This window comes from Cuculus canorus, chromosome 13 (genome assembly GCF_017976375.1).
Source record: "Cuculus canorus isolate bCucCan1 chromosome 13, bCucCan1.pri, whole genome shotgun sequence".
Classification (NCBI taxonomy): Eukaryota; Metazoa; Chordata; class Aves; order Cuculiformes; family Cuculidae; genus Cuculus; species Cuculus canorus.
In genome coordinates this window covers 19,568,179-19,591,379 of record NC_071413.1, presented here as the reverse complement: position 1 = coordinate 19,591,379, position 23,201 = coordinate 19,568,179, and the positions used below count along the sequence as shown (strand labels likewise).

General features: G+C 38.8%; 1 long non-coding RNA gene across 1 annotated transcript in view; it reads left to right on the top strand.

Moving 5' to 3' along the window:
• Nucleotides 1-23,201, top strand: part of LOC128853478 (uncharacterized) — a 258,094-nt gene that overhangs the window by 134,243 nt on the left and 100,650 nt on the right. Inside the window, exon 3 of the long non-coding RNA XR_008452020.1 lies at nucleotides 5,795-5,900. This is a non-coding gene — a long non-coding RNA (uncharacterized LOC128853478). The remainder of the gene's footprint in view (nucleotides 1-5,794; nucleotides 5,901-23,201) is intronic.

The window sequence follows — 23,201 nt, the reverse complement described above, 5'->3', positions numbered from 1 at the left end:
TAAAACATGGCTCAAATCACTGTTAGTGAGCTGTGTGTGCCAGTTCTGTGACCATTAGTCATTTAATCATCACAAAACAAAGAGCCTCTTTGGTGAGGACCTGTTTCACATGCACATATGCTGTATTACCTGCTTTTAGAGCCAAGCGACTATGTGTTGTTTGCTCTCGCTAAGAAACGAACAAGTCATCCGCAGCCTTTGAAGCCTGTACATTTTAGGCTAATTTGTTGAGGAAACAAAAATAGATGGTAGTGATATGTTCAAGATAGAGATTTATGAAATTACACAAATTTTACACAAGCGGAACATTTGGTCTTGATGATTTTTCTGGGCATATATACATAGTAAATAGCCTGTTGCACAATTTGTAAATGCACAGTAGAGCATCAAAGGGGACAATTGCTCCAGTAGCGCTCGTCATGTTTTTGTGTAATCACGATTCTATCCATTTCTGCATATCCTGAATCTCGCTGAAGAGCTCTTTTAAGGTTGCTGATTTTTTCTCTTAGTTCAACAGGATTTTTGCTGTGATTCTTTATAAAATGATGTCACTTGACAGACTTGGACAGATTTTCTGTTTGACCTTGTCAGAACTTTAATGAAGTTGTATGTTAATGGACTTGTAAGTTACAGGTCAACATTTTCTAGTTTGAACTGTGCTTATTAATTGTGTACAGGTTGTAGAGTTCTGTTTAGTCATTATGAGTCAATGAGTTTATATATATGCGCAGTGCACGCAGTCTCTTATACCCCAACACATGGGGGGGCGGACCCCCAGGAAAGCTGGAGAGGGAGGGTGGCAGGAAAAGCGCAGGAAGCTTTCTCTAGCAAAATAAACGTTTGCATTTCATAGTCACATAGTGCAGTTTTGGACTGTTCACTCAGTCTTTTTATTATTTGCAGCAAGTAATGATCTTTGTGTCACACTAAAAGCAAATCCTGTAGCCTAAAAGTAAAATTGTGTAAAGAGAAGAAGTGTTTCTAGAATTAATTTTTTGTGTGTCTTTTTAGTAACCGTTCATATACCTGAATAATTGATACATTTCATTTTCTGTAGTCTCATCTTCAACAGCGTAACTTTCCTCTATCAACTTCTGTTAATACAAAGTGCCTTTTTTTAGATTGCCATTCTTTCTTCTGCCATTGCTTAAGCAATGGTGCACACTGAGTATTTGAATCCTTATCAAATATGATTCTTCAGTTTCACAATAACTTTTGTCCTGTTCGTGAGCACGGGCTGACTGCTGCCGAGAAAAAAAAACACCATGAAGAGTCACACAGTGCGTTCTGTCTGTGTTGGGATGTCTGTGATCTTTCTAGGGCTTCTCGGGGTTCCTCTGCACAGAAAAGAAAATACCTGGACTTGAAAGACAGATTTGCTGTACTGTGTTTCTTTCTTCCCCCCTTTTCTTTCTTCCCCCCTTTTCTTTCTTCCCCCCTTTTCTTTCTTTTCCCCTTTTCTTTCTTCCCCCCTTTTCCTTCTCCCCCCTTCTTTCTTCCCCCCTTTTCTTTCTTTTCCCCCTTTTCTTTCTTTCCCCCCTTTTCTTTCTTCCCCCTTTTTCTTTCTTCCCCCACTTTTCTTTCTCCCCCCTTCTTTCTTCCCCCCTTTTCTTTCTTCCCCCCTTCTCTCTTCCCCCCTTTTTCCCCTTTTTCCCCCTTTTTCCCCCCTTTCCCCCCTTTCCCCCCTTCCCCCTTCCCCCCTTCCCCCTCTTTACCCCCCTTTTCCTCCCCCCTTCCTCCCCCCCTTTCCTCCCCCCCTTTCCTCCCCCCTTTCCTCCCCCCCTTTCTTCCCCCCCCTTTTTCTTTCCCCCCCTTTTTCTTTCCCCCCTTTTCTTCCCCCCCTTTTCTCATAATGTAAACATCCAGGCGTTTTGGAAGAAGTGACAGAAACTTGGAAAGACCAAATTATATTCAATTATTTCTCTTGTTAGGTAAAGGCTGTTAAGAGTTGTTTTCTCCTCTGGCTTCTAAGTCATAGTCAACTAACAAACAAAAGTTTGTTGCACCCAATAAACAAACACCCAAACCTGTTGGATTGCATTGTTCACCTTAGAAGAACTTCAAGCTTATCTTTGCCACCTTTGAGTGCTGATCCCTTGTTTGATAACCTGCACAGCCAGTTTGCAAGGGAATCATTAAATGTGTTTTGAAATATATTATTTCCTTTTTAAAGTCTTTATGGAAAACATACTTTTTTAATATAGCTAACTAATCTGTTTGTGAAATTTTTAAGTATTAGTATAAATCTATATGTTCTAAAACTCCTTGGACATATATAACTGAGCGAGTATGCAGCTATGCAGCCCTCTGCCAGGGACAGTCCACTGCGTTAGGAGCAAGAGAATAAAAAGAACTCCTCTTTATTGGTAGATGGAGAATAGAAATCCTCTTCAAAGGAAATAATTTTCAAAGCCTGCAGTCATGAGAATGCCAACCACACTGTGTCTGGCACTGAAGTTATCTGGAAAGCTAAGCGCAGTGCTCAAATTTAATCACTATAATACTCTACAAAGTTTTGCTTCATGTGTTTGTCGTTACTGACTTTATTTAGTCTGAAAGACATTTTCTTGTGCTTGGCAATTTTTAGAAGGTATTGCGCCATTTGGTTGTATTTGGAGACCTGTCTGCTTTAAACACTGAGAAGATGACAATTTTGGCAGTCAAAATAAATGTAAGAAGCCACTGGTTTTTTTTTTCTTGGATTGTATTTTTTCCCTTTCTCTCATGGTGTAGGAGCCAGCTGGTTGAGTCACAGCTCGAACACAGCTGTTCCAAAGCCTGATGCAGATCCTACAGTGGAGCCTCTAGCATCACTGCTCAGCCTCCTCCCAGAAGGGTTGAACTTGGTGGTCCTGCCCCCGCGGCCAGAACACCCTTCCCTCTGCGCTGGAGAGATGCTCCAGTTGCCTGTGTAGTCTGGGGGAGTCCAGCATGCTCTCCTTAGTTTTGCTCTTTATGAATTTTCCTTTTTTCTAGGCTTTTCTTACATCTTTACTGTTTAATAATAGTGCTAGATATTTTTGTAATACAGTATTTTATGATATACATTGGAAACTAAAAAGGTATTTTATCTATTATAAACTCTCAGTACATTTGTTTGCTGATTATTTTCAGTGCTGCTTTTTGTTAGAGTTGCTTCTTCCAAAAGTATGAAACTGAAGTTATGAAATACTGTAGGCTGTATTATTTTAGTAGAAATAACTTTGTGCTCTACAAATTTCTTGCATGCGTGGAGTTTTTTTTTGCTGCCACCATGGGTGTTTCTACACATTGTTTCACAATTTGTGGCGACAAAATCTCAAATCTGATTTTTTTTTTTTAAATTTGACTTTGGTCTTATAACTACATCAGAATTTTGAAAGATTTTTTAATCTCTCTTGAGATTTTAAATCATTAACAATGCTTGCTTTAAAACTTAGAATATAGCTAAATGAGCGCATTCGAAATTAGGAGGAGGTTTTTCCCCATAATGTATGTTTTCCTACCACTGGTAGTTGAAAATCTGATTTTTATCGATGGGTGAGATGATAACTGATTGCCAAAACACAGCCTCGTCCAACCGGAAGATTTTTGTTGTTTGTTTTTCCTTTCTTACCGGAGATCCTATTTGTAAACATTTTTCTAAGCTATTTCTAGAGTGGCCAGTTAAAGAAGATAAATGAAAATAAAGAACCAGAGACTGGAATGTTTAGGAGTTATGAGGGAGGTTACGAGGTCTGGTGTCCTTCTCTTTTGCTGTATTACATCACAATGTTTTGCTCTATTTATCAAGTTCCATTTTAAAACCCTGTAGATAAAAATATCATTAAGAATAATTTCAACGTTCCCTTTCAAACCTCAAATTACCTGACAGGGAACATATAATATTTTCTCCTGTCTCTGCAGGTTATTGGGCTATAAAACTTTTCTGGACGAAGGGGAATAGGTATAAACTGGAGAGGGGCAAAGTTAGACTGGACAATAGGAGGAATTTCTGCACCGTGAGAGCGGTGAGGCCCTGGCCCAGATTGCCCAGAGCAGTGGTGGTGCCCCATCCCTGGAGGGGTTCCAGGCCAGGTTGGATGGGGCTTGGAGCCCCTGATCCCATGGGAGGTGTCCCTGCCCATGGCATGGGGGTTGGAACTGGATGATCTTTGAGGTCCCTTCCAACCCAAACTCTTCTGTGATTCTGTGAAAATAATCTTCTATTTTGCTTTATTTGATTTTTGTAGCTTGTAGATAAGACAATATTATAACTGATTTTGGTCCAAAAGCTGTAGCTGTGTGGTCCAAAGGAAAAGACTCTGGTAGTCTTGACAGGGGGACTAGAAGAGAACTGTTACACATTTGATAACTGTAACTGAAACATTTGAGTGACTTCTCTAAGTGGGAAAACCAGAACTGAGCAGAAGAAGAGGGTGCAAAAAAAAAAAAAAAAGAAATATTGTAGGTTATGAGTCTTAGATGGGAAGTGTGTAAGGACACAAGCACGTAAAAGAATCCTTTCTGGTTTCTGTGTGCTCTTTTGACTACCGATAGAGTTGTTTCATATGACGTGTAGGACCTCGCACTGGGTGGCAGTGAATTGGAATGTCTGTGGACTTCATCCCTTCTTGTACCTGCTCCGCTCTGCGGGTTTTGGCTGCTGCGTGGGCCTACGCCTTGATACCTGCAGCCACGACCCTTCCTCCGAATGAAATGGCCACGCTTTCAGCCAGCTGCTCCATTTCCATAGTCAAAGAGCCTAGATGTGTTCTATATTGGTTTGTGCCCAAATTGGTCATATTTTGTAGGTCATATGATATTTAGCGCTTATAGGCTAGGGATTCAACTTAATAAAAACTATGCTGGTTTCTTACTTATTGAGATTTATTTTGATTGTTAACTATGTTGTGTGATGCTCTGATGACATTATTATTATTTATTCTTAGACACAGTAGAGACTTTGACAAATATAAAAGATGGTTGATGTCTGGGGTATGCTAAAGGAAAGAATAGTTCCTCAAGGTTTTCACAGAGTTCCCAGCAAGGCTGTTAAATTATTACCAGCTGAAATAACAGAAGTTGGGGTTTTTGTTGCTGTCCTGGATATAAAGTACAGGAAACAGAGGAGATGCAAGAGAACCTTTCAGGAGATTTTGATCAAACCACCAAGTGTCCAAAACGATTTTACTCACTTGTAGCTTAATACTTTTGTGGGTGGGAAGGAGAGGAGAATATTAGTCAGCTGTTTTGTGGAAAGATGTGTAAGGCTTATTAACTGTTCCTTCGTGTTTTTCATTTCACATTACATATGTTATGTATAAGTAATTCCCCAAGATTGCTTTCTGTTTCTTATTTATATCATAAATAAGTTTGTGTGTTCTATGCAGAAAAAGTATATTTTTTCTTTCTGTTAATTGATTTATATTAGTTACATCTGACTTTTATAACTGAATAAACAGTATTATCTCTGACATAATGTCTTTGCCATCTTCTCAGTGAGGAAGGCGTCCACTGTTTCAGAAATTTGCTTGTTGTTTATTAAACCTTGTTTGTGTTGCATTATTTGTTAAAAAAAATAGATCTGATGATTGTTACTTTCAAAGTAACGGCAAAGCTGATTTTGCATGTTAGCAATTATAGTTCAAACCAGATTCGCATTCCTGCCTGTAAATGTAAATTCATGTAGTTTGAATTTCAGGGAAACCATCCTGATTTATGTAAGGTTGTCTCAGATTTGGGGGGAGATCTTTTGCGTTTTCTCACATGGAATATGAGAAAGAATTATAAACTACAATTTTTCTGACCTGTGTTTTCTTGTAAAAATTTTTAGGACTTCCACATGTGCTTTTCATTGCACGGCAGAAGAGATGAACCAGCATGCTTTGAGGAGTGGAAAGGAATGTTTTGCCTAGTTTGGAAAGCTGGTGAAGTTAAAGGTAGGCTGTTGAAAAACACATCACTGGGTGCTAAGATAAACGGTATTCCTCTTGCTAAATTGATTTTGCTGATTTCTTGAAAAGAGGTACCAGTCTAAGAGGATTGTTCTGAACCCATGAGTGCTGGTGAAGTCTCTGGTGTGTCTGTGGCACCGACGAAGGCCTTTTCATGCTCTTCTTAAACATAGTGGGCCAAGGGGTGTTCTACTTTACTCTTTGCTCTTGTTGGGATTTGAATGTACTAGAAGTTTGTACACAAGACAATGAAATATTTCCTTGCTTGTGAAACAGTTCCTGGATTAATTTATGAGGCAATGCAGAAGAGGGGTAGGCTTTTAATAATCGACTGAGCCTTGCTTTGCAGCAGCTGGTAGATGCCGGGAGCTCTGAGTTTGCTGTGCCCCTGGCTGAAGTTTAAGGAGCACTGAGTGTTGTTTATTTTTATTTTTGACGTCTGTAGAATTTGATGAAAATTACAGGTTAGTTCTACCTGAGGAAGGTAGCCACTAGGTACATACCGTAGTAACGTTAAAAAAGTAAATGCCCTGTCAATGTTTTCTTTTCACTTCTGTTTCCTAGCAAGTAAAACCATTCCTGAAGCAGGGGTCGGAACATACAAATAGATTTCTGTTTCTGTAATAATTTCTTTTTAAAATTCTAGTCCTTTGGTTAATCTCTAGCATTATTTGAAAAGAGAGAAGCTATTGTAGATCTGCCACACCTCATCTCAGATAAGTGCCAGGAATAAAACACATCAGGAAATGAAATATGTGTAAATCACTGGAAATGAGAAGTTGACTAAAACTGCATTTTGAGGTATTCAAAGTACAGGAAAAGTCTGAATGAAAGATGTGAAAAGAAAGTATTCAACTAGAATTTCATATTTGAAATGGAAAATGCTTGGGTTTATATTCAAAAGGTTAATTGTGTAGTAAGACAAAAGTGGATTGTTTTCATTTTGTTTTAAAGGCGGACAGCCTTGTGTATTCATAATTTCAAGAATTTTAATGGAAACAATAATTCTTCTAGTTAAATAGTTCTTTAAAAATTGCCCTTCAGACTGACAGGCAGACTAGTTATTTTTTTCCCCCAAATCCACGGAGTGCTTGGATCTCTTTACTGTTGCCTGTCTGTGGATGATGTGATTTTAGGTTATTCATAGGAAAACAGATGCTATTCAGACTCTTAAATGACGTATTTCCTGTCCCTGAAAAGTTCAGTGTTCTCCTTGTGCAAGAAATGAGAAGGCACTTCAAGAGATAAACACAACAATTAATGACAGAAGAGTTAGAAGGCTGCAGTCAATAGGATTGGAAGTGAACAACACCCCTCTCCTGCTTTTTCGGTGTGGTGCTTTAAAGCACACCATCTGGCTTTTAATAGGATCTGGAGCACATGTCCTATGAGGAGTGGCTGAAGGAACTGGGATTGTTTTGCCTGGAGAAGAGGAGTCGGAAGGGAGACCTCGTTGCTCTCTTCCGTTCCCTGAAAGGAGGTTGTAGTGAGGTGGGCGCTGGTCTCTTCTCCCAAGTAACGAGTGATAGGATGAGAGGAAGTGGCCTCAAGTTACACCAGGGGAGGTTTAGATTGGATAGTAGGAAGTATCTCTTTCCTGAAAGAGTGATGAAACGCTGGCAGAGGCTGCCCATGGAATGGTGGAGTCTCTCTCCCTGGAGGTGTTTAAAAAATGTGTAGACTTGGCACTTCGGGCCATGGTTCAGTAGGCACGGTGCTGTTGGGCTGATGGTTGGACTGGATTGTCTTAGAGGGTTTTTCCAACCTTAATGATTCTATGATTCTATCTACTTTAATACACTAGAATTTCTGGTAGACGTTTACCAACAAGTACGTTCTTCATGATTGCAAAAAGTACAAATTTTGTGAGGTTTGAGCTTTGGTTCCCCATCATTTTTCATGAGATTACAGAGTAACTAACCATTAGTAACTTAGAGTCTCTTTTGCCTTCAGCCTTCTGGTGTGAATCTCTTCTAAATCTCCAGTTAAAGCCAATTGTACTGTTGTAGAATGTACTAGACACTTTGTAGACTGACATAGTGTAGTGGAACAGTCTGAAACGTAGCTGTTAGGTGATCCCTGGAGGGGCAAGTTTGTTTAACCATAGACACTTTGTCTTGTCCTCCATTCTTTAAGAAATCCTCCAGAAGTCCTTTTGCACACAAATAGCTACTGAACATAAGGAAGAAAGGTACCATTCAGCAAAGTGGAAAAGTTGCCTTGTGTTTATGTCATGAAATACAGAAATGCAAATCAAATTGCATATGTGCTAGGAATAGAAAATTCATCTGAATGTGTAGTAGCAGTAAACCGTATTGTCTTGAGTTAGGTTTAAATAGTTCTAGTCAGATTCTCTCCCTTGCTGTGGTCGTGTATGCCTTCACACAATAAATTGCTTTAAATGTTTCATCTGACTGGAGGAAACTCCTTTGGTGAAGAATTGTTTAGTTATACAATTTATGTGTATGCTAGGTAGGGGGCACAGTAATGTAGTGGTTTGCTGCGAATGAACAGGTTTTCCTTGGGTTTTCCCAACGAAAGATACTACTTTGCATCTATCTGGTTTGCTGTGAGCTGAATATAGAAACTTTACAGATCTGTGCCAAATAGTTTTTATTTTAAGAAGTCAAACATTAAAGAGGCTGTGAGCTGTATATAAAAAAATCTCCATGCAAGTGTTAGCTCGAGGAGTGCCTGGGACAGGGGTTGGGGTTGGGCTGAGATATGGGAGGGGTTCTGGGAGGATTGTTCCTTCCTTTATGGGACAGCTGATCTGTGTGTGTAAATCGAGTAATGTATTTCTTCTGCCATTGGAATTTCTATGTGGACCATTGCTAAACTGGCAAAAGAAATTAATATTTTTGTAATTTTCTGTCATTTGGATTAAAAGCCTTTTCTTGTCAGGGGTTGTGTGGTAAGAAATCTGTTGACTATTTTTACCGTGCCACATTTTTGTGACGATATATGTAGGAGAAAACTTGGGATATGTTTTGTCTGATAAAAGAGCATCTTGTGTCCTTCTGCAAAACAGGGGAAACGCCAGTGGTTCTGTTATAGGAACTGAGATGGGATAATACTGTGACGCAGAACTGAGAGAGGCAAACAGGATGTTAGGCTTTAAAATAACAGGCAAAAGTGGTGTTAGTTATGTTAGTGGTGTACGTTAGCACTGGAATCGTATGCTTTTGTTGCTGTTACTAGAACTTTTTTCCCCTAAACTTAAAAGAAGATATTTAAAAGAAGGTTTGAAGTACACAGTTTAAGAAATTAATATTAAATCTTTCCCTTGTTTGCACACAGGTATTGTGACCTGTATTGACTTGGCTAATATTTGAGTAACTCTGAATTGGTGCATTACCAATCAGTTTGTTAAGTTTACGTGTAAAGCTTTCACTGGCTTATCAAGAAAACAGGACTGAAAGAGGGGAGGTTTAGATTAGATATTTGGAAGAAACATTTTCCTGTGAGGGTGCCCAGGTGTCCTAGAGCCGTGGTGGCTGCCCCATCCCTGCAGGTGTTCAAGGCCAGGCTGGATGGGAATTGGAGCAACTGGATCCAGTGGGAGGTGTCCCTGCCCACGGCAGGGGATGGAACTGGATGGGCTTTAAGGTCACTTCCCACCCAAGCCGTTCTTTGATTCTATGCGTGCCTGAAGCATGGCAGAGTGCCTGTCGTGGGCTTGTCTAGGGGCCGTTTCATGCCGATCCGTCTGCCTACTGAACAAACGTTTTGTTTTTATTTCTTTAAACTTAGTCCAAGACTCTCTTAAGGCTGATTTTGAAACTCCAAAAGGTGCGTGGCCAAGCAGCACACCCCTCACTGCTCTGAGCATCTGACCCTGCTGGAGTCAAGGGAAGGGAAGAACAGAGAATGGAAACTTTGGTGGTGAGATGGGGACAAGGAGTAGAGAATCCTTCAAGGTTCAGGCTATGATGGTTCCATTATCTCACCTTGTTTTGGATCTGAATTGCCTTACTGTGTTGACATGGAAAAAAAAAAAAAAAAGGTATCAATGTAGTGTTAGACAGTAAAAGTTGGGAATAGCAAAGTGTAGCAAAAATAGCAGTTATGCCATGAGTTGAATCACAGTTGAATGATGCCGAGAGTAAAATATTTCCCTCCTTGAGGCTTGCACATACACAAGTAAATCTCAAGAGACATGCTAATATGCAACAGTAATGTGTAATATAACTCAACTAAGCATTGACAAATCCATTTGATACAGACCTGATAAGAATTTTTTGTTTTAAATTTTGAGTGCTTAAAGTGTTGTATGTACCACAAAACTGATGTGTCAAGATAAATGCATATAAGTTATTTCCCTTTCCTCTCTCCATTTATCATCAGTGACTAGAAGAATAAAAGACTGTTACGTTTTCCTGGATCCTACAGTTGTACTTTGTTTTATTGTGACATCTGTCATACAAGAAGTTTTATCCTCTTAAGCATCTTACAAAGAACTGCTTTTTTATGATGAGGACTTAATCTTTGATCATGACATATTTTAACCAAGATGTGTCAGTTAGGCACTGTATTTTCTTCAAAACTGAAGAAGTGTTGGAGGTGTTTCATACTAAACAGAACTTTGGGGAAAAGGAATATAATTTTTTGTGTCATGAAGAATATTATGATGCAAGTGGGAGCGATTTCAAAAGAAACAGAAAAGAGGAGACGTATAAAACCTCAATAACTAGAGAATGTGCAAGTCTCCATTTGTTCCACACTGTATTGATTTTCTTTTTTTGCCTCACAAAATGGCAACGGCGTCATGTAGACAGGCTTCATAAAAAACACTTAGTTGCACTGAAAAAATGTGTGACCAAATTCCGATCTCCAATATAAGTTACGTGCTTCCACTCTTGATAGTGAAATTTCTCTGATGCACACAAGGAGACAACTTTGTTTCAGGCTATGTAGGTCCCATTTAGTTTGAGCTGCCATCAGGAATAATAATCATTGGATGCTTCTTCATCTTTCTTCTGAATTTCTTGAAGATTGAAAGGGGAGGGGGGAAAGTCTGAGTGAACAATATTTACAAAAGAAGATATCGGCACAAAATTTCAGCACTTTCACTAATAAATTCAGCCAGAAATGGTCCTTAATGCAGTCCTTTATTTTCAAGGTTAAGTAGGTATCCAGTATTAGGGATTTTCAGTATGTGTATGTATGAGGTGATTAAAAATGAGAATGAAATGCAGCTTGACCTAGTGGGAGGAGGTTGGAACTGGATGATCTTTAAGGTCCCTTCCAACTCAAACCATTCTCTGATTCTATAAAATGGAATAGGAAATTCCTTTCCAGCATCCCATCAGAGCTGCTGGTGGATGCACATTTTGGATTTGGTTCTGAAATGGCTCAAGGAATCACGTCAGTGCAGTGGTTTCTCGTGCTTGTTCAGAGGAATTCAGTTCACATTTATCTGCGTTTTGGTGCCCTGTCCTAGGAGCGCATATAAAATTTCTTGAGATATTTTAAGGTAGTATTGGAATAATGAAGCTTGGACTTGTTGGATCTTGCCCTTGACAGACATAAATGGAAGGCTGCTTCTTTTTTCAACAGAGAAAAGTGGTGATAATAGGGAGATTATGCATGATTTCACCCGTAATGGGAGAGTTGCAACTATGGAGCACACTTCTTGTATGTTCTCCTCTATCCATCAAATTATATTTTGTGTCACTTGGGTCACTTTTTGAGCTGTACATGTAGTATTTTACCAGAAAGCGCAGGAGAACTCATGACCTTTAGTGAGCTCCCAGTCCAGTTATAAGTCTTCTCCTAAAATGCTCCTTAATGACGGGCACAACTCCTACTTAGACTGTCTTAATGCTCCTCGTTAACTTTTCCTTCGAGGCAGAGCTGGCTTGTAAAGAAGGGAGTGTCCAATACCACAGTCAATTTGTACCACCCAATAGGTGTAGGCTGGTTTTTTACTCCAGAAGCGTAATGACGTAGCCACGTAAAGCAAATAGATCTAGCGTAGGGATGGTTTTCTGCATATCGGACACTAACAAGAGGAAGCAGGTAGGAAATTAAAGTAAGAGCAGCAATTCTGCCCCAAAGCACGTGTCCCTGCGCTGTACTGTGGCAACTTCCCAAATTCCACCCGTTTTCACATTTTTTTTCAGCCTGTTTTTCCCCACCTTTGCAGCCACAATCTTCCTGTCCCAAGCGCCACCCATCCCATCTATTCTGGGCTCATTCACAAAACAAACTGGTGTGAAATGCAGCCATGAAAGCATCTTTCTTTGCAGAAGCTGCACTTTCTGTTCAGGATTTAAAGCATCTGAATGCAAACTAAAGGTGTCCAAAACCCTCTTGGGCAAAACCCGGATAGAAGAAGATGTTTTTTTGTGTAGAATCAAATGGTTGCACTAAGTAAACGGAGTGTTTACTGAGTTAACTTTAAACAGGTGTGGTTTTTTAGTGCATTGGATGAAAAGAGTATGTGAGAAATTAAAACTAATTCACAGATTCAAAATGTCTTAATTTTACAATTACAAAATTACAATTACAAAAATTATTGTATAGAATCATGAAAAGGAAAAGGATGGTAGAATTAAGGATTTTGAAACTTGCTGTGTTTTCTGCCTGGTTTTCGCTGTAGATTTGTGTTTGGAAAGCTGTAGATAGAGGTTTTGTCTCAGTTCCTAAGGTTATTATAGATTCTTTCTTAGTGCCTGGTTACAGATCTCGCCTCTCTCTGCTTTGAGATTTGTCATCTTGCTCATTCACTATTAAGGTCACAAAATAAGACTATTGTATGTCATACTACGACATGGGAGAGACAAGAATATTCCTTTGTTTCTCTATCTTAAAATAATTTCTGTGCTGTGATTTTTATTTTGGTTTTTTTTCCCCCAATCTCTTTACCCTTTTATTGTTGTGGGGGAGATTTTTTGGGGAGGAGCGTGTGTCTGTGTGTTTAAAGAGCTCCTCACCCTGAATTTGCTATCAGCAGAGCTGACTACAGCTCTTCAGAATTGCAAATAGAAAAAAATATGAATTAAAGTAACTTATTAAGCATGTACACAATTTAGAAGACATTCATTGTAGCCGATGGTGGTGTTCAGTCATGTAACTGCCTCCTGTATCTGAAGTGCACTCAGAGAAGGGCACGCTCTAATCTAGTTTTTATTACTGGGTAAAGTAATATTTATTTGAATCAGTTTCGTTTGTCCTTTGTATTACTTTTCATAAGTTGTTTCATTGTTGGTGAAATTTCAGCGATGTATAGTAATGTGATCTGTGAAGTGATTAGAAGACGATAAAGAAATCTGTAGCTATACCTGAATGACTGAGCTCAATCTCAGCATTATGAATTTCCTTCTGAATTTCACATCTTTTTCTATTGAGTCAATCCAGGCAGCGGGTAATTTTCTGATATTAGCAGTCCATTTCCTTTCTTATTTTCAGGGTAAGTCGTTGACATCTCAACCTGAAGGTCTTTTAGAAGAGGAAAATGTAAAATATATTTGAAGTATTTTGAAGTAGTGAAACCCTCAGGAGTGGGGAGGGGGAGAAGGGAATCTCAAGATTGTTGTAGAGGTTCAATTGCTGTGAAATGCTGTGGCTTTTCCATGCTCTTAGATGTTCTCTGAATACACCGGACAGGGAGAAGAGAGGAAGAAAGGACAGGGAGAAGAGAGGATGGAAGGACAGGGAAGGTGAATTCCGTAAGCAGTGTGATATATTGTTTATGCCAATCTTAGCCTTGACAAGAAGAGAAGGAAGGTGCTTCCGTGAAGGCTTTTTCACTCACTCTTTGTGGAATGAAATGGCAGGAGTGTCTTTCATGGGAACAGCATACAATCCAGTCAATCCTGCTTGAGCACTGAGCTGGAGTTTCAGGAATGCATCCTGTGGATGCAAGAGGTGTGCAGAGCCCCATCGTGTAGGGGATGGCTTAGTCCTGTCAATTCATTATTTTCATTTGTCTCTGCTCAAGTGGAGTATTTAGCGTTTGTTTCTATTCCGAACAGGCAATGAGCCCACTGGACTGTGTCAGATTGGCATATCTGTCTGGCATGATGAGGAGAGTTGTAGGAAGGAGTGGAAGAGGAATGCATCGGCATTCCTCAGCTCTTTTCATGAGTTCACTAGGATCCATGGATTTTCCGTGTCAGAGGTGATATGTTTGTGCTTAACAGTCTTTGATAGTTACTATAGTACGTTTGTTTCTTTAGTCTCCGGGTGCTCTTGTGAATTCTGATCAAGAAGAAAGTGCACATATTGGTTAAAAGTTATCGATTGCTTAGAGGGCCTGGAATGTCACCACTTATTTCCATATGAATAAGTTGTTGAGCGTCTATCCATATGTATTAATGATTGATGGAACAAAACTAAATAACTCCAAAATGTATTTTAGACTCAGCTGAATTAGTGGTGCATTCTTGAGGTGCTTGTTCTATTGGATTTAAATTATTAATATTTGCAACAACATTATTAGTGTTTACTCTTGCAATGTATTGGATTTATATGCTAATAATGCTGCTATTTCATGCATGTAAAGAATTTGAATTGCTGTCAACTCTTGTTTTGAGGCTAGTCTCTCCTGACCTTTCTGTAGGAGCATAGCAGTACAGTGGGAAATAAAGACCGTGCCTAAAGCCACCAGGCAGGAGCGCACAGGCAAAAAACTGCTTCTCAGCTATTTTTCTCTGGATGGAGTGTGATTTTTTTTTTTTTTTTTTTTTTTTTTGAGGAGAGGGGGGTCTTTGCAAAAATACATTAACAACAAAACGTAGTTTGGATTTAGACAATTTCAAGTCCAAATGCTCAGTGACCTCTTCCAGGTAGTGCAAAAAAGCACCGTTCGCAACACACGGCCATGCCGATATGACATAATCTTGTCCCTGCGTTAGTTTCCTCCTAATGCTTCCATGCTGTGCACACATTGAAGTAGCAGATAAAGGCATATTTTTACTTTTTGTCTCCAGCCTGGCCCTACTCTTTTGTGTTCCTCCTTCTAGGTCTTGCTGATGTCTCGCTTAAAGCTAACCATAGTTTTTGTGTTAACTTGACCTGAAAAGTTAGAAAGACTGGAGCTGAGTTTGAAGTTAAGGTCACAGACGGAAAAAAAAATATTTTATTACATGACCTGAGTGACGTGTAGGTAATTAGGGGATTTTTTCCACAATTTGATCAATTAGTTTAATAAAAAAGCGCATCTGCAGTAAGCTTTGCTTCCCTGTATCCTTAAGCCACAGTGGCTACTACAGCGCTGGTCCTGCACATCAGTGACATTGTGTTAAGCAATATTTTTCAAGCTCTCTTGAATGTGTGTTTGCTCTTTTAAATGTGTCCATGCATCTGTATTTGTGTGACCGGGAATTGTAAGGTGAAGTTTCTGCTGAAAATAGAAGTTAATTTTAACTGTTGATTTTTCAAAAGAATAGGTAGTAGGTGGTTTTGAAGACAGCTGCCACATAGTCAAGATGGATTAGTTCATTACTAATTCTGTTTTCCTTATGGACAGAATTAAACCAAAACAAACCAACTGCTACATTTTCCATCACTTATCTGTCATGCGTTTATCTTGGATTGGATGGCATAAGAAGTTGAGGGTTTTTTCCCCTGTAAGAGCTATGACTTTCAGACAGTTTCAAAACGTGTTTAACCTTACCTTCATTGACTTTCTATTCTGTCGCAACAGTTGAACAAGGATTTCTTCTTGAGCAATATTCAAATCAGTTTTTAATGAGCTATTTAATTAAAGGCTAATTGAGGTGAATTCATTAAAGATTTCCAAATTATGCTTATCAGGATAGCTATGTTTTAAGATAAGTTTTAAATATTTGTTTTATATTGTGTTGTTTGATCATAAAAGCACATATAAAATTATTTTAAAATGCGTAAGTAGATTTTCTATGCACTTTTCTTACTTAATGCCACAGGTTGAATTTACCATGTGTGAATTTAATATATGACCAAGTGCTGAGCCTACCTAAGAAGCAGCAAAGCTGTTAAAGGGTTAGTTTAGAGTCTTAGATACTATAGAATGAAAGAGTGTATTGGGAATCAGCGATATCATTGTGTTTTTGTTAATCTCCGTCATATTCTTGAGTGGATGCTAACTGTATTGTATGCATATTTTCTTAATCTTAGCGAGTTTCCTCGACAGCAGGCTAACTGCAGGCAATTTTACTACATGATGGTAGTATAAATCTTTTCTTTGTTGGAACAGTCAGTCAGTTAATGAATAAGAACATTAATTAATCAACCCTGTAGATTTCTCTTTCTGGGAGCACTTACTATCCTCTTGAATCAAAGTGAGTTTGGAAAATAGGCACTCTAGTTTACTTTTAATCTTTTTCTCATTAACAGAAACACCAAAGCAGTTGACTAGAAATGTGGGGGAAAGGAAGAGAAAATAGAACAAGAAATCTGAGGCAGACAATTCCCAGAATTAATCTACATTTCCTGTGCTCCTAAGATTTGCTGTCAATAAATGGGTCATCATAATATAAGCCTCTAAAGAAAAGCACTATAGAGACCCAGAGACCTTGTTAAAGCAAACAGGTTTTGTTTCCTTATTCTGTTGTGTTTCTTTTCCTTTTCTTACAAATGGCAGAAGTTGACTGCCCCATCAACTTTCCTTGCGTTCGATACACTTGTGATTCGATAGTGCATCATTTGATGCACAAGATTCCTGCAGCTGATGCTTTGGGAGGAGGGATCAGTGCAGCAGTGCTGGCGGGAGCTAAAACTGAGTGAAATATCAGTTATAGATCTATCAGTTTCAAACTGTCCTGGATTTGTCTTGAGATTGATAGCTCTGCAGTCTAGGCTTCCATTCTATAACTGTAGCAGGTTGGTTTACGGTCTTGTACTATTCGTAGGGTTTTATCATGTTAGTGTATAGACGGTCCATTTCACTACTCTTGATCAGGACAGGAACAGCCCCACTGCAAGATGAGAAGCTTTTCGGGAGAGTTACATTTTACGAAGCTTAATGTTGTTAACACTGAGTGATGAACTGTATTTTGCCGTAAGAGAGGATGGAGTCATAGCAATCTCGATAATCGAAGTATTTGAGCATTTTATTGCTCAAGTATCTGCTAATTTCTACAAATGAAGAAGTTTTTCAGTTTTGCTGGAAAAACTGAAAAATCAATGAAAATGTGTGTTTTTATATACAGTGACATGAAATGAGAATGTAGGAATATTTCATGCCTTTGCAATTCCTTTTTATTTTTTTCAGTCTTTAGTTCAGGTTGCCGAAACCACCCCATTATATTTATCTACTACAAATAGATTTGAATTCAGAAAATGTTTTAGTTTACGTAGAATCATGGAATAGTTTGCGTTGGAAGGGACCTTAAAGATCATCTAGTTCCAACCTCCCTCTGATGGGCAGGGACACCTCCCACTAGATCAGACTGCCTCAAACTGTTTGTGAACATCAAGTCGTCTTAAATCTGTTGAAGAAACTCCTATTATATATCGTAGCAGGTTGGTGGCATTGTAGTTTTGAAACAGTGACAAAATTCTGAGCAAAAATAGTATTTTCTATGTACGTGGGGCAATCTAAGAGTCCTAGAAATCAAACGTATCTCTATAAGGTTCACTTACTTTCTCTATCCTACTTTTTAGAAGATAAGAGACTTGGTGACCTGCCTTGTGATTATAGGACCGCTTGAGGAGAACATAAGATCTGCATCAATGGGTTCACCCTGGTGTAGCACAGCAGCCCTTCTCCAGCGTGGACAACAGCAGATGCCAGAAACTGATACGCCTGTAGATGTATCTGCAGATTGGGCTCCTCTCATTACACGCTCTCAGCTCCACTAATATATGGAGTAGTTGCTTCTAGTGCTTTGAGGGTGGACATTCCCGCTGGGAATTTATCTAATTCCTTTTGAAAAAATTTATGCTCTTGGCAGAAGCATCATCCCGGGGTAATGAGCTGTATGATTTAATTATGAGTTGTGAGGAAAAAGTCCTTCTTCTTTGGTTGTTTTGAACTGCTTGTTCATAATTTCATTTTATACCACTTATGTTTTGAATAATGGCAAATAATGAAAAATCATCGCCTATTCACTGTCTCTATACTACTCATCGCTTTATAGACCTCTCTCATTTCTTCTCAGCCACTTATTTTCCAAAATTACTGCATGTAGTTTTCTTTCTATGAAATCCATTCCATCCCTCTGATAGAATTCATTGTTCTGCATTCTTCTGTGCTCTGCTCTTCTCCGCTCTAAGCTTGGACTGGCAGTGGCCTACACCGGGTGCAGGATTTGAGCGAGGGGCGCTATGGAGAGAAGCCTAATGATGCTTTCTGCTTTACTCCCCATTCCTTTCCTAATGAAATGTATGACATCTTGACAGTTACTGAAATCACAAGTTGACATCTCTTGGTTCTTCTTTCCGAAATATGTTAAGGGTCCATCACTTTTTATGCAGAATTAGAAGTTGGTTCTTCACAAAGCAATTAGTCTGTGTTTATTTGCATTAATTTTCACCTGCCATTGTATTGTATCTTAAATATCTTCAGAGGTGACAGTCAGAATTATAATTTTAAAATAACCAGTACACGGGAATTTAAATAATCTAATTTTCATACAGAGAACAGCAGCGTGTCTTTTTTTGCAAGCTCTGTCATATTACATATACTTTCTTTAATCACTTATGAATATGTTGAACAGCAAATGTCCTTGTACAGGTTATGCAGTATCTCACTAATATGCTTTGTTAGTGTTTTTATTCTCTTTTTCTTTTTGCAAACTAATGTTGACTTCCCAATATCTCTTTTTTTTGTATGTGTTTCTTTGTATGTGTCTACACTTGGTCATCCTACATAGATATGGAATAATTACAACATGCTTTTTTTACTAGTCTTTGATTCTTGGATATCTGGGTTAGGTTTGATGTTGTCTGCCACCATTTCTTTAATTCCATTGACAGCTTAATAAATTTCCCATTGTAATCTGTAGTTCAGCTCTCTTTATAATGGGATTCATAGGTAAATACTAGCTAAACCCAGTAATTTCTTACCACTTAATTTGCCTGTAATATTGCATTTGATTAGCATTCTTCAAACCCTTTTTGTGCTAACCTAGCCTGATTTCAGCTGCTGTGTACTCACTGTTATCCTAACATACACATATATATGTGTGTATATATTTTTATTATGAGTCATTTGTCAGGGAAATACAGACGTTTTCCTTTCCAGCCACAATATGCAGACAGGATCAGTTGAAGTGAGAAAAACTCTGGAAAGAACCGAAATCATTTGCACTTCCTAATCAAAGTCCTGGTGTTGTAGCAGTTCTTCAGTGGTGGAACTGTTGCTGTATTTAGGTGACTTAGGTGGTCACCAATTTTTCTGTATAAAGCAGTTACATTCAATACAAATGTTTGGGAAAAAAAAATATTACCCAGGTATTATTGAAACAACAAAGCCTTTTCACTCTTTCTGGCCTTTCAATGAAGTCACCAAAGGAATATGTAGAAGTGGATTTAAGCACATGTGAAATTGAAGGATCATCTAGGGAGAAGAGAGAAAAGTTTGTGATCCAATGTGAAAGGAGGATCAGTACCATAATCCAGGTGTTTCTAAATATGTTTCACTATTTATTATTGGCAATTATTTATAAAGGACTGGGGACAAACTGCGCTACAATCAGTGATTATCAATTGCATCGTTTCCTATGACGTGTTAAAACTTCAAGAGTACAGGTTATGAACACCTGGATAAAAACTCAGCTTGGGAATGAATTCCTTTGGATAGTGTTGAGCTACGCAAAGGTAATTCCCTGTGCCATAGTGTATGAGCACTTAAGCTCTCCTCCCACTGTTTTAATGCTAAATTCATCTAGCATAACACTGTGAAAATGTTATGTGTGAGTTAAACTCATCTAGAATCAGTTCTGTTTTCACTCTTGTGTTCCTTTATTACCCTGCAGAATATAAGCAAAGTAAAACAAAAAAAATCTGGTAAAAAAAGCTTCTTGTCTTACAATTAAAATAACTTAAAACACTCTTTACTCAGAGGCAGTATTAAAGACGATGAAAATAGATGGATTGACCTTTTTGTTTGATTTGCAATATTCAGCAGTGATCATATAGGCTCTGAGGCCTTTTTAACGCTGATATTATAAGGTAAGATTAACAGCGATCATCATGTTTTATTTCTAGAAGTGGAAATATAGTGAATTTTATTAATTATATCTGGTATACTGGAATATTTCTATATTGTAGGGTGCTTTTCAGTGTCGTCTGCGGCCAACCTGCTGGCTGGAGCAAGGCCAGCCTCAAAGTTAGATCAGGTTGGCCTGAATTTTGTCTAGAGAAGATCTAGCAGATCTAACTTTTTAATAGGAATAGACGTTATAGACACGGATATACTGCGCAAAACAACTCAGACATTATAAGACTAAGTTGCCAAGAAGAGTGTGTCACTGTTTGGAGCAATTGTTCCGTTCATGAAATTCTGTTCTCATTGCTTGTATCTACTATGTTTTATTTGGAGTCAGTGTTTTCGATGTCACCTTCTGAAAAGTTGCTGTAGTGTCAAGTTCTGTTCTATTCCGGCTGAGTGTGCGTTAACTCTGCGGTAAGTGGCTGGTACGCTTCGTGCCCAATATTATTATTATGAAGCATATTTCCATGTGATATCTCTTGTGAACTCTCATTCTTTCTGGACAGGGTACACAGATATGTAACAGAAGGGGTGAGATCTGTTCAATTAGTAGCATCTGAGAAATTAAAATAATTGTCGTATTTGAAAAGGATTAGACTGAGTGTGCAGGGAGAGCGCTGAAGTCTGTATGTGCTCCTAGGAAATACTGGAAGTATCAGCAGACTGACTGTGTATTAATGCTGCACTGTGGATAATTAAGAGGGGAACAAGGAGCGCCTGTAGCTCATTTTGGGGCTAGGTCAGCATAAATTCATAAAGACCATCCATGCAGAGTTGGCTTAGACAATTCTTTTATTGAGAGAAGAAACTGTAATACACAGTGACACATTATATACAGGGATTTAATGAAGTTTATAATGTCAAAAGATAAGATGATTAAATACATGTGCTGGGAGCTTCATCTTAAGTTTTTGTGTTTAAATGAGAAATAAGTTCCCTAAGAAAGTAAAAGGGAAGGGAAGCTTAGCTACAAATCTCATATTGGAGGATCTTAGTGGGAGAATGGAACATGCTGACACAACTCCTCTGTGTCAGAAGCAAATAGAAACACAAATCAAGTTTGGTTTTGTTTGTTTTTTTTTTTTCACCTGGGGCACTGAAGCCATGCAAGGCATTGTAAAACTCTAATACTGCCTGATGCCCTGCTAGAATGTTCTTTTTCTTTTTTGTAGAGGAAACCACATCCTCGGTTTCTCTGGCAGTGCCGACTGTAGTGTCTGACTGAGTGGCAGTGTTGGAAGAGGTCAAACCTATCCTGAGTAAAACATTATTTAAAGTTGATTTGCCTAGTGTCGTGATGCCAGCATGTCTGTTTTGGTTTCCCTGATTCACAGATTTCACAGAAATGATGTAGGAGAAGTTATTGCCCACCATTACAAAAAGGATGAGAGGGAGTTGGAGGCAATTACGTACAGGACATATTCTGTGGTGTTGAAGACATCAACACAAATGAATGTCTTCATTATATTGTGAAATGCAGTACAAATTACATGTTGAAAAGCTATTGTTTGTTAGAATGCCTTATGTCCAGCTACACCACCTTGAATATATCGCACCACATTTTGGCTGAATTACAAGATGAAAGGTCTCTGCGTTTTTCACCTTTGTGGCTGTGACTATTAGAAATGCTCTTTAAATTAATTTTTTTACCTCTCTTTTTTAGCAAAAAAAACAGTTAAGGAAGGATGCTGCAATGAATTGATTTTCACTTTAAAAGTAAAATTCACTTTAGGCTTTAAGGCTTTTGGTGATGGTACAACTATCTAAGATAGCAGTGAAACTCTAGAACTAGAATTATCTGCTGAGTGAAAGGGCTGATCCAGAAGTTTGCTTTTGTGCATACTTCAGTTGCGAAGGTTTTCAGTGCAACTATCAAGCTGAGTATAGTAGAACATAACCAGAAACCAGCAAGCGTAACATCTAATTCAAACCTGTGACCCAAACCCACTCGTCTGGCTGCAGCATTTTGTAAAAGCTTAGAACAAATCTTGAACAAAAAGTCATGTAGTAAAGCGTCTATGGGTTTACCCATGGAAGAATTTATTAGAGTATTCTTAATTGACCTAATGGGGGGCTGACACCCTGGATTATAGGAAAGTCGAGAGGATATAAAACAATGGATAGCTCAGGACAGCCCATCTGCGAGTCCTGTTTATTTCTCTGGGACTCAAGTCTTGTCAGACCAGCAGGTGCTGCTGCCTCCTCCCTGCTGGCGGGAGAAAGATCTGGGTAAACCAAGAGAAAGTGTTAGCACGGGAACAAATGGGAGTTGTTTTGGATATGTTTAGCACAGATAAATATGAATTGACTAAATTCGCATTTAGTACAGATTTTAGGCGAAGACTACATACTGCTGGAACTCTCTGGTTTTTATAAAGCTATTGCTAGGTGAGCTCTTGGCCAAAGGGTCTCAGTGTCTCTCTCTGAATTCTCTCCAGGTCATGACTGAACCATGAATATCTACTGGAGTGACCTGTTTCTTTCTTTTTTTTCTTTCCATTTTTTTTTTTTTTAATAACTGTTAGAAATATCATGTGTTCTCATTTTCTTCAGGCAATGGAAACTTGGAAACTTTGCTTTGGGTGGGTAATTTACATTGAAAGATCTTGAACTCAGCAGACCTGTTTTTGCTTCAGTATAGAATGTAGTATAAACTGAAAATGGAAGTGTGGACGAGTAAATGTCAGCTTGTTAACCGTAAAGACACAGCTCTGAAGTTGCACGGTCCTGCGAATACCCAGAGGTCAGAGATGAGAATAGGCTGGAGGTGAGAGTGGTCCAGGCAGCTGAGTTGTGAGGTGGAGAAGAGGTGGGAAAATGGTGGTGGCAGAGGTATCCCCTATTTGGTTTTTTGTACCATGAAGTTGTCCTGCACTGTTTGTGAAGACAGGGTGCTAGGAATGGGGAAAGAAGTGAAAGGGCAGAAGAGATACAAGTAGCTGTCTGAGGTTCCCAGGGATGGGTAGAAAAATCATAGAATCATAGAATAGTTTGGGTTGGAAGGGACCTTAAAGATCATCTGGTTCCAACCCCACAGTCATGGGAGGGACATCCTACTGGATCAGGTTGCTTAAAGCTCCATCCAACCTGGCCTTGAACCCCTTCAGGGATGGGGCAGCGACAGCTTCCCTGGGCAACCTGGG